General features: G+C 43.3%; 1 long non-coding RNA gene across 1 annotated transcript; it reads left to right on the top strand.

The window, feature by feature from the left end:
• Window positions 1–1,105: 1,105 nt before the first annotated feature.
• Window positions 1,106–3,402, top strand: LOC144826341 (uncharacterized). Its single transcript, XR_013609796.1, has 5 exons — window positions 1,106–1,238; window positions 1,405–1,501; window positions 1,624–1,724; window positions 1,844–1,931; window positions 2,897–3,402. It is a non-coding gene; the product is annotated as an uncharacterized LOC144826341 (long non-coding RNA).
• Window positions 3,403–10,118: the final 6,716 nt, after the last annotated feature.

Below are 10,118 nucleotides of genomic sequence, written 5' to 3' on the forward strand. Positions count from 1 at the left end.
ATGCGCACTTGGATATCTCCAGGCTGTTCGGAGATATGAGCAGTGCTCAGGGCCACAGGCTCCCAGGCCCTGCTGGAGCGTGAAACTGGCCCGCTCCGCCCAATACCAGGGCGCCTCTCATGCTCGGAGTAATTGCATGAGTAGCACTGGGATTGCATGGGGAGGTTGGGCGCCTGTGCTCCTGGAGATTGTAGTGCCAGGAGCATCGAGGCGCGCTGAGGGAGCAGATGATCTCGGCTGGCAGCAAAAGGTGTGTATTTTTTAAATTATTTTTCCCTGCCCTGCCCCCCTGTGGTCGGATTTCCAAAAGCCACCACTGCTTGCAGTATCACCTCTCTTTACGAACACCGCCAAAGAATGTCGCAGGTGACCATTTTTACTAAAGGTGTTCAACATTTGTGCAATTTGATTATGTATAAATACACAAAAGTATGGAAATAAGAAGGAAGATTATGTGAAATGCCAATCTGTCTCTTAGCGCCATGTTTTAAAATTAAAAGTGCCCTAGTGTCAGTTTTTAACGCGAGTACGCATTTCGCAGTAAAAAAAATTGCACGAAATTCACACAAGTGGCACTAGCAAGAGCCACTCACTTTCATTATTCCCGTACATGTGCAGTAACATTTTGTCACGAGTGGTGCATAACTACGCAATGTGGTATAACGGTGGTATTTCAGGAATTTTGCATCAAAAACACTGAAATTCAACAGTGATAGTTTACTGAGCTAACAAGAACTTGTTCCCCTGCCATGCCCTACTTCTGCTTATGAAACTGAAACTCGCCGTCCCAAGATGGCCACCGTTTGACCTTTTGCAGTATATATGCCCTTTATTAATGTTTACAGTCTAGCTCAACTGGCTCCTTTATTTATATTTAATAAACCGTACATTGTGGCAATGAATAAAATGATGATAACCCTATCGGTTTATCAGTTCATGTCGGGCAAACGCTAGGAAATCGAACATTTGGGGGAATAAATTGAAATCTTTCGTATCTATCATTGTAAGTAAGATACACCGTTCCAAGATGGCCCCCGTGCATCTGTGGAAGGAATCTGTGTCCTCCATCTATTTCAGCAGTTACAGCACAGCTGATTAACATCATTGGACACACAAGTGACCGCTTATATAAATACAAACAGACTCGACAATTGTGAGACACCCTTTTCCGGTTGCAGTTGGTCGGCCGAGCGGCGTCGACGGAACCCCACAGGAGGACGAATCCCGGGCATCCCCAGGTAAGAGCTGCTTTTCCTGATAGTTGTAGGTGATCACTCTTGAAGAAAGCTCTCACAGGTAGCCCATATGGCCGTCCTGTGTTATCTCTCAGAGGTAGCTAACGCAGCAGCCCAACATTTGATTACAACAGGTTTTTCTTTCTCTTCCTCCCTTTTTTAACGGTAGGACCCCTGTCCACATCCTCCATCGCGGTGTAGGTTCGCCAGCACGGTCCGCCACCTCTGAAGAGCAAGTGGAATCTTTGCTCGGATTCGTAGCCCGGGTAAGCAACTAGTCACTTAGAGAGTGTGTTGCCATGGATCTGCACAGTGTAACATTAACGTAAAATCACTGAACTCTGGGAAAAAAACCATGATTACAATTAATCCTTTATCCATCCATTAGGTCCCCCGTTTGACCATTACTAAAAATTATTCATGGAATCATAACTACCTTGTTAGTACTGAACTGTGCCTTTGGAGAGGAATTGAAACCCCCTTTTTTCGGTAAGCAGCCAGAGACATAGAGGATATCTGTTACAGATCCGAGTAATGGAAACCTAAATCAAACTAAACAAGTGACTAACAAAATAAAATCATAAATTAGCCTTTCTTTTCCTGATTAGGTGCCCCTGGCGACTACTATGAGCACCATCCATTGAAACACAGTAAATCCCTACCATTCCCGGAAGACTACCGGAAATATCTCCTTAGGTAAGCAGCGAATTGCATGGAGAAATTTACGAACAGCTCGGGACATAGAGACGATGGTTCAACACTGATTCATATCCCGAAACAAAAGAATGGAACTTATATATAAGATTCCACCTTCAGACATATACATAGAGTTGAACTCTATTTAGTAGAAATTCCATTGCGCCCCTTAACTTTAAATATGACTGAACTATTTGTGCATTAGGGGCTATAAACAGTGAATGACTCGTTTCTCCACTCATTAAACGTCATTGTGATTCCAGGAGATCCCTATACTACACAAGTAAAACCAGATGGTGTCACCACCCTGCCCTATGGATTAACTTGATATACACTATGTGTTCGCTAAGATACTATTTTCCCATCCATTAGCTTAAATTGTGCTATGTTGAGAGAAAGTATGTGATAAATGTTCGTGTTTTCTTTCCTTCAACAGTCCATCTTTGCCAAATAGGAAACCCCTAATAAACCTTGCCAGTAATTTCTATGTTTCTCCCAATACTGTGTCAGTTTAAAAGATGTTTCTGGATCAGTTGACTGATGTTCAATCAGGCCTCCTTAAATGAACTTGTATTAGCTAGGGAAATGGAAGATATTGAGAATTTAAAAACCAAATGTAGCTATATTCTAACTAGGAAAACCTAGTAAAATATGCTCCAGATTGAGTGTGTGTATGTATGAGGGAAGTTCTACCAGCTTATATATGAGTGAAAAAACGTGATACGCATTCAATGGTTCACCACGACTTGGTTATCTAATTGCCTTAAATAGACTTTACCGAACGGGAAGTCTTGTCCAGGGAGTGCCCCTAGGCTATCCGGTACTGCACAGCCACTAGAAACAATGGTTCGACCAAATGTTAAAAATTAAAGAGGATACTCCTATTAAATAATTAGAACATGTAGATGTATATGACTTGAAATTGCACATTGTATGAAAGTCTAAGATACTGTTTTTACTTCCAGATCCTATCCCCCTCCCAGCTAACATCTCCCAGCCCTGACGAAGGTGTGGCCCTTCTGGCCAATCACCGAAACGCGCGTCGGCTTGCGCATCCAGGACAACGACACACTGATCCATACTCATCAGGATTTCCTTGTACGCATCAGGATCTCCTTATATGTCGTGTGCCCTTTTGGAATATTACCTAGATCCATGGAACAAACCTAACATCTCCATGTTGTAAATACCAGGATTATATTAGTGAATGAAAGTTGTATATAAGAACTTGAGAATGAGTGAAATGAAATGAGTGAGTATGAAAGAATGAATGTTGTATGATACACTGCTGGGTAGGGTTTGTTATAGGCTTAGGACTATTTTTCTCCATTTTATCTTTTTCCTTTTATCATGTATATTTGATGTTGTATATATTATGTGGATTCAAACAATGTAAATTACTCTTTGTACCCTGTTTTTTTGATACATAAAATCAAAAGGAAAATTAATAAATAATGTACAAAAAATTAAATCCTCTCGATGTATATTTAAATTGACTTGCCGTGTATCTTGTGCAGTTCTGGCTCCTAGATATGCCACCCCTTTATTATTAGTTGGATCCCCTCCGGGACCATAATATCTCAAGGGCAGGGTTGTTCTTTTGCTCTCTTTCCAGATGCCCTACTAATGACCTCCTATGTTACAACACTTATGACATATTAAATGACAACACTGGTGATCACATTGGTGACATCTCAAATGACATAATTGATGACATCACTGCTGATGTCATACAATTATTGTGACACGGTCCTATAGGGTTTATGAACTTGAATTATTTGAAGACACTTAAGGTGTGGACAATTTTTTTTTCATCTTAATGAGATTACCCTTCTAAAGCCTTCACATGACCCGCATTTTTTTGTTACGAGGTTGCCTGATATACATTTGCCAGTGAACAACACTTTCTTCCAGGTCCTCTGGAAAATACACTATTGTTTGGTAAAATACTCCATACACATTACTGAGATGGGCACAGTGGCACACAACCTTAGAGCCATGTTCACAAAATCAGTGAGAGATAAACCAACTCTAAATCGGACACCCGCACATGCTACTTTTTTTCAATAATCTCCAATGCTTCAAAATCTACTGCGAAGTTGTAGAAAAAAATATCTAAATGTTATAACTGCCCTCGCTATATAGAACTTGTCTATAACACTGCATTACTAATATGTAAACTAGGCACGTGCCCAGGTATCCAGTGGTGGATAATTCATTGTTGACAAAAGGTTTGTCCTTTCTCACAGATTATTTGGAATACGCTCTGGTGTATGATCACTCTCGATTTACCTATTCATATGTGTATATAAGAATAGACAGACAGGCAGACAGACAGACAGGTAGGTAGGTGGGTAGGTAAGTAAATAGATAGATAGAAAATGGATAGATAGATAGATAGATAGATAGATAGATAGATAGATAGATAGATAGATAGATAGATAGATAGATAGATCAGACACATAGTCGATCATTACAACTATCAATTGCTTTGGCAACAATTTATTCATGATAAGTAAATAAACATAAACATCATCAAGATCGATACCCATTGTTAGGAACATTTTCATCAGGCTAATTAATCAAGAATAAGATAAACATTCGAAATAAAAAAATACATTATGAGCACCACGTGTAATTTGGTTTTATATTTCCATCTCGGGGTTCTGCTCACATACAAAAAATGTTTAGCATTCAGCTACATAGTTCATGTTGGCACCACATCTCTTCAATGGTAATATTGGTCTGTTCACACTCCGTACAGTGCTTGATTTGTAAAATAATAAGGGGCAGATTTATGTTAACTGGCGCATCCCTGGGGATGTGCCAGTTAATGTGCGCCACAGTGCGCCACTGCTCCGCCACCCATGGTGCGCCGCATTTACAATGCGGCGCACCATGGTGCAAGGAAGTGAGGATGCGTGACGCATCTCTCGGCGTACGGGCGCCACATTGCAGGAGTCATGTCGCAAGTGCGACATGACTCCTGCAATGCACAGGGGCCACCTCTTCAATGTATGGTGCGTCACCCTTACGCCTGCTTCAAGCAGGCGTAAGGAATTGACGTAGAAAGTGACTGAGTTAAATCTCATAGATTTCACTCAGCCACTTTTAGGAGGCGTTCCTGCGCAGGAACGCCCCCCCTGCGCAGGAACGCCTCCTTATTGCGCAGGGGTTTCCAACGTGACGCATCTCCGAGATGCGTCACGTTGTAAATAGGGCGCATTGTTTGCGCCGACGTTGCGTCACATTACGTGACACAATTGCGGCGCAAGGAGGCGCAAGAGCCTCATAAATCTGCCTCTAAGTTCTAGGGCGCTGACCAGGAGGCCACTGCAGCTTGCACCACTCATTGCCCCTGCCATCGCTGCCAAAACATCTACTAACCATCTCTCTCGCCTGTAAGTGCGACAGTTCAGATTATTCAAGGTTCCGAAAGCTAGCGTAATGGATGGCGAGGCAGGTATTCGTAACTTTTAATGAATATTGTATTCATAAACAACCGTTGTTCTGCTCATCTCTAAATTAGATGTGCAGAGCCGCCATGTGGCAGACTGTCCTAAGTGCGGTGGTGACAATTAAGTGCTGGTACTGAGCACCAGAAACCAATAAAGTGCCGGTGCTGAGCACCGGAATCCACCAGCTCAAATTAAGCATGCATGGTCTAAATATATCTGTATTTTATCTATATGTTTATAAATTGGTCTGTGAGGAATAACTTGAAACTGTATGGAAAGTCAACCCTGGACCACTTCATTTGCTCCGTTGCTATACTAATGACTGATTGTATACCTTATAGGTGGTAAATAACTACAATATATCATCTATATATCTATTCATGTTTGTACATTCATATACAGTGTTTGGAATTTGTTTCTAAGTACTGTGTTATTCTATTTCTCGTTCTTTTGCCAGAATATTGGGCCAACTCAGCCGAGGGACAGAATGGCTAAAACCCAATAAACAAAAAACACTCCACTAGTGTGCTGCTCAGTCTTTTTAACAACTTTTTGTAGTTGTAGATAGCACAGTATTAGACAGCTGTCCAGTTCACCGTGAATGAATCTATAGACCTGTATCCAATCAGTCGAGTTGCCCTCCCTTCTTCCGCGGTGTCCAATTGACTCAACTTTTAATGTCGTCTAAGTTCCTGCCAAGTATATCAGAGTATGTTTCTGGTTTCCACTGTTTTCCTCCCTCGTTGTCCATATTTTATTCCATTTCCTAGGGCAACCCCATACCGCATAGATTGTTTTTTCGGTTAGCATACACCAGTCCATGTCCCTGTTCCACTCATCCAGCTTTGGGATTCCCTCCACTCCCATTTTAGAGCAGGATTATGTTTCCCCACCAACAAGCCCAGTGCCATCCAAAGTGTTTGGTGCGCTGTGGTTGGTTCTTCACGAACACTGTTGAGTAGAATTTGCTTCAGCAAGACATCTCTCTGAATCCCCATCTTAGGTGACTTGCACCCCAGTATATTTATATTGCTGCACATTTCCAAATGATATGCTAGTAGAATCTCTACATGATTCACATACTTATAGGAGCATCACGGGTCCTGCAATGCCTCTTCCCATTCAACTTCCTCAAATGGCTCCTAAATCTTAATCCTCCTTAGGGATTAAGGGAGCCAGGTCCCTGCAGGTCTCAGACCTGCTAGTAATTAGAACGGGGAATAGCCTTTACAACGCGGGCATTACCATTTGCTGCCATTTTACTTCGCTGCTTTTACAACGCAAGTCGTTTCAACGACTTGAGCTGGAGGGCACTATTGGACAAGGAATAGTTTAATTTTCTATTCCAACACCTTCCCTACTGTAATGTGGGCTGGAGTTGGAATAGAAAAGTAAACTATTCCACTATTCAGCGCTTACAGCGCAAGTCGTTGTAACGACTTGCGTTGTAAAAACAGCGTTGTAATGGCACGCGTGGTAATAGCCCGCGTTGTACTGCCATACAACCAATTAGAACAGACAATAAAACGGGTGGCTATCGGGCCATGTAGTTTTGTGCTTAACCATTAAAATACTGATCAATTTTTTTGTCAAAAAAGGTTTAGTTAATCCATGTTAGCGTCATGCTTTCTGCTTATATTTCATATTTTCATCTGTTAGCTAATATTGCATTCTTTAACAGTGTTCGTTATTTCCAGGATGTTGCGTTTCTTTTATTTTCGTGTAGCATATGGCTCTTGTATAGCGCATACTTTCAACGGAGCCACCTCCATGGATTTATAAATGGGCCGCTACTGAGTGCCCTGGCGTTAAGGCAGTACGAGCTTCTCACTGAGTCTGTCAGTGGATCAAATAGGTGTTCAAAATACATGCTCCTCCAATCCTAGGCCTCTTAGCAAAGCACACAGAGCAAGGGTCACGTATTCCAGTACAAATTGTAATTCTGTGCAAATGCGTTTGTAAGGAGTTACTGAGGGGCATATTTACAAGAAAGTGACGCATCTGTAGAGTTGCATCACTTCCTTGCGCCACCCTGAGAAACCCTTGCGCCACCATGGATGCACCTTATTTACAATACGGTGCACCATGATGCAAGGATTGACAGATGCGTCCGAAATTCTAAAGACTTTGACACATTAGCATCGTAGAAGTGGAGCAGTGAAATCTTGTAGATTTCACTGCACCACTTCAAGGCTTTTTTACGTGGGAATACCCACCCTGCATACATTATACCTGGCACAGCTATACTGTGACACAGGGCCTTATAACGTGACTCATCTCCCTAGATGCATCAAGTTGTAAATGGACCACATTTTTAAGCCGCCGCAGCGTCACAAAAAGTGATGAATCGGAGGTGCAAAAATGACTCAAGGGGCTTGTATATCTGCCTCAAAGTGTTTTCAGGTGAGTGGATGTGTTGTGTGTGTGTGGAGTGGTAAACGGGGTTGGACTGGGATAAAAAATAGGCCTAGCGCCTTAAAAAGAAAGTTGCGCCAACTTGCAGATTGCACCTTTTCGAAAAACACTGTTTTAGTGTTTTAAGTATTATGAAAAGGTAGGGGTTTCTCTAAAAGAGGCATATTTTTTAAAATTCACTTAGATTTAAAAAAAGCAAATATTGCCAGGACTCTTTGTGTACGGATTAGTTCACAATGATGAACTACACCTGAATATAAGTGAGGCCGTTTTTGCAAAGCCCCTTGCCTCTGTACAATCTGCATATATTAATGGGCCAGCCCCGCGAAAAACTGGGAATGACACCTCTGCCCGCTGGTAAAAAGGAGGTCATGGACGCCTATCTGCCCCCAGAAAGGCCACTCATGCCCCACTGGGCTGAAGCAGCATCTGAATAGAGACACAGCCCAAATGCAGCCGGGGTCGGTAGGGGAGTACCTGCCGGGGCGGTGATGTGGGGAGGGGGAGGGGCTGGGTGGGGGTTAGTAATGTATGGATAATGTAGGTTTGCAGGTAAGTAAACATTTAAATAAATAAAACAAATTTTGTTGCGCGCACTGCATCACCAAATGCAATGCAGTGCGCGCAACGAAATTCATTTGATTTATTTAAATGTTTACTTACCTGCAAACCTCCATTATCCATACATTACTAACCCCCACTCTGGCCCTCCCCCTCCCCACGTCACTGCCCCGGCAGGTACTCCCCTACCGACCGCGGCTGCCCAAATGGTCCACCACGCTGGCCAACCAGAGCAGCTCACAGCTGCTACTCGGTACCAGCCCATCACTCATTGCCCGATTGCCGCCAAGCTGACCCTGGTGTGAAGAAGATGCTAGGAAGTGAATTCAGGAGAGATTGAAAAAAAGGATGCTGAAAGGATGAGGTGTATGAAATGCAGAGGCAGGAGGTGTGGAGAGAAAAAGGGTGTACATGTCTAACATAGAGTGAACCTAACAGGGGCCGTTTATAGGGCCGGACTGGGAACCAAAACCGGCCCTGGCAAAGTGCTCGGCCGGCCCCACCCTGGGGTTAGAGGTGCTGCCAAGCTCTTTGCCGGGGCCAGTTTTCGGCTGATTTTGTTACAGGGCCGATTTTGCCTGGGGCCGTTAAGACTATGTGATGATCCTCAGGGAAGGTTAATTCACAGTCTCACAGCTTCAGAATTTAAAGATTTTCAATATTAATTATTTTAAATAAAATCATTGTTGTTACATTTATCTTAAACAGCTAACAACCATTGCCAAGCCCAATAGCCCCGTGTTAGTGGTTGCGTTATGGATATCTTGACACCCATAACAGAAAGGAAGGCGAGGAACCACAACACTGGTTGGTTGACACACTATGGACATCACAGAAATATAGGTTTTGTGTTTAAGCCACACTCTTTATTACATAAACCACGACCCTTTTAGAGACCCTCGACTGTTTCATCACACTTAAAGCCCTAATTATCGCCGTTCCAGCTTTGTCTCATAATCATTTAGGGAATTTTGTACGAAATAAAAAGCATAATCGAATAGTACAACTTTCTGGCTGCAGTTACTTGATAACATATTTCTGACCGCGTGTAATCTCGTGCAGTGCTTTACACTTGGTTCAGCCTGTTTATAGGTGCTTTACGGATTGAGAGAAAAGGGACCGAATGATGGAGAGCTCAATAGTGCTGTGTCGAAGATCACACAATGTAGTCTAGTGGAGATCTGCATTTTACCCACCCTGCAAGTTCCTTGATCCATACACTACGCCCCCTGCGGCCTTCGGGGTGCACGCTGTAGAACACGCGCTCCCCGGAATCTGCCATACGTGACCAACAATAGTGACCTCTAACACAGAGGTCAGGAGGTCACGCTATACCTGAAGCCATATGCAGCGGGGCACCGTGCATAATATGCCAGTCTTCTTTCCCTAGGGAAGGGCGTGCTGGGACATTTAGACTCGCTCGCATCCACTGATGACCCGACACCATCTGTAAGTAATGCAGAACAGCCCTTTAAAATGAAAGCCCCGGCGGAGGTCAGCATTCCAAGCTAGGAAGATTCCACGGACATTCCCGAAGGGTTTGGTGCACACTGTGCGATGGGTGGCTCTATGCACCCTTCTCGCCCTGTGCTTCTATATCGCGGACAAAGTGCAGTTAAACACTTTCAATCTGCGATCGTGCAATTGATGCTTTAGAGATGCTTTGACTTAGACAAAGTGAGCAGTTGCCCAGGGCCCCTACCTTCCAACAGGGAGCCCCTGGGTGAGTACACATTTCCTCAATCACACTCAT

Source organism: Lissotriton helveticus, chromosome 3_2 (assembly GCF_964261635.1).
Source record: "Lissotriton helveticus chromosome 3_2, aLisHel1.1, whole genome shotgun sequence".
Taxonomy (NCBI): Eukaryota; Metazoa; Chordata; class Amphibia; order Caudata; family Salamandridae; genus Lissotriton; species Lissotriton helveticus.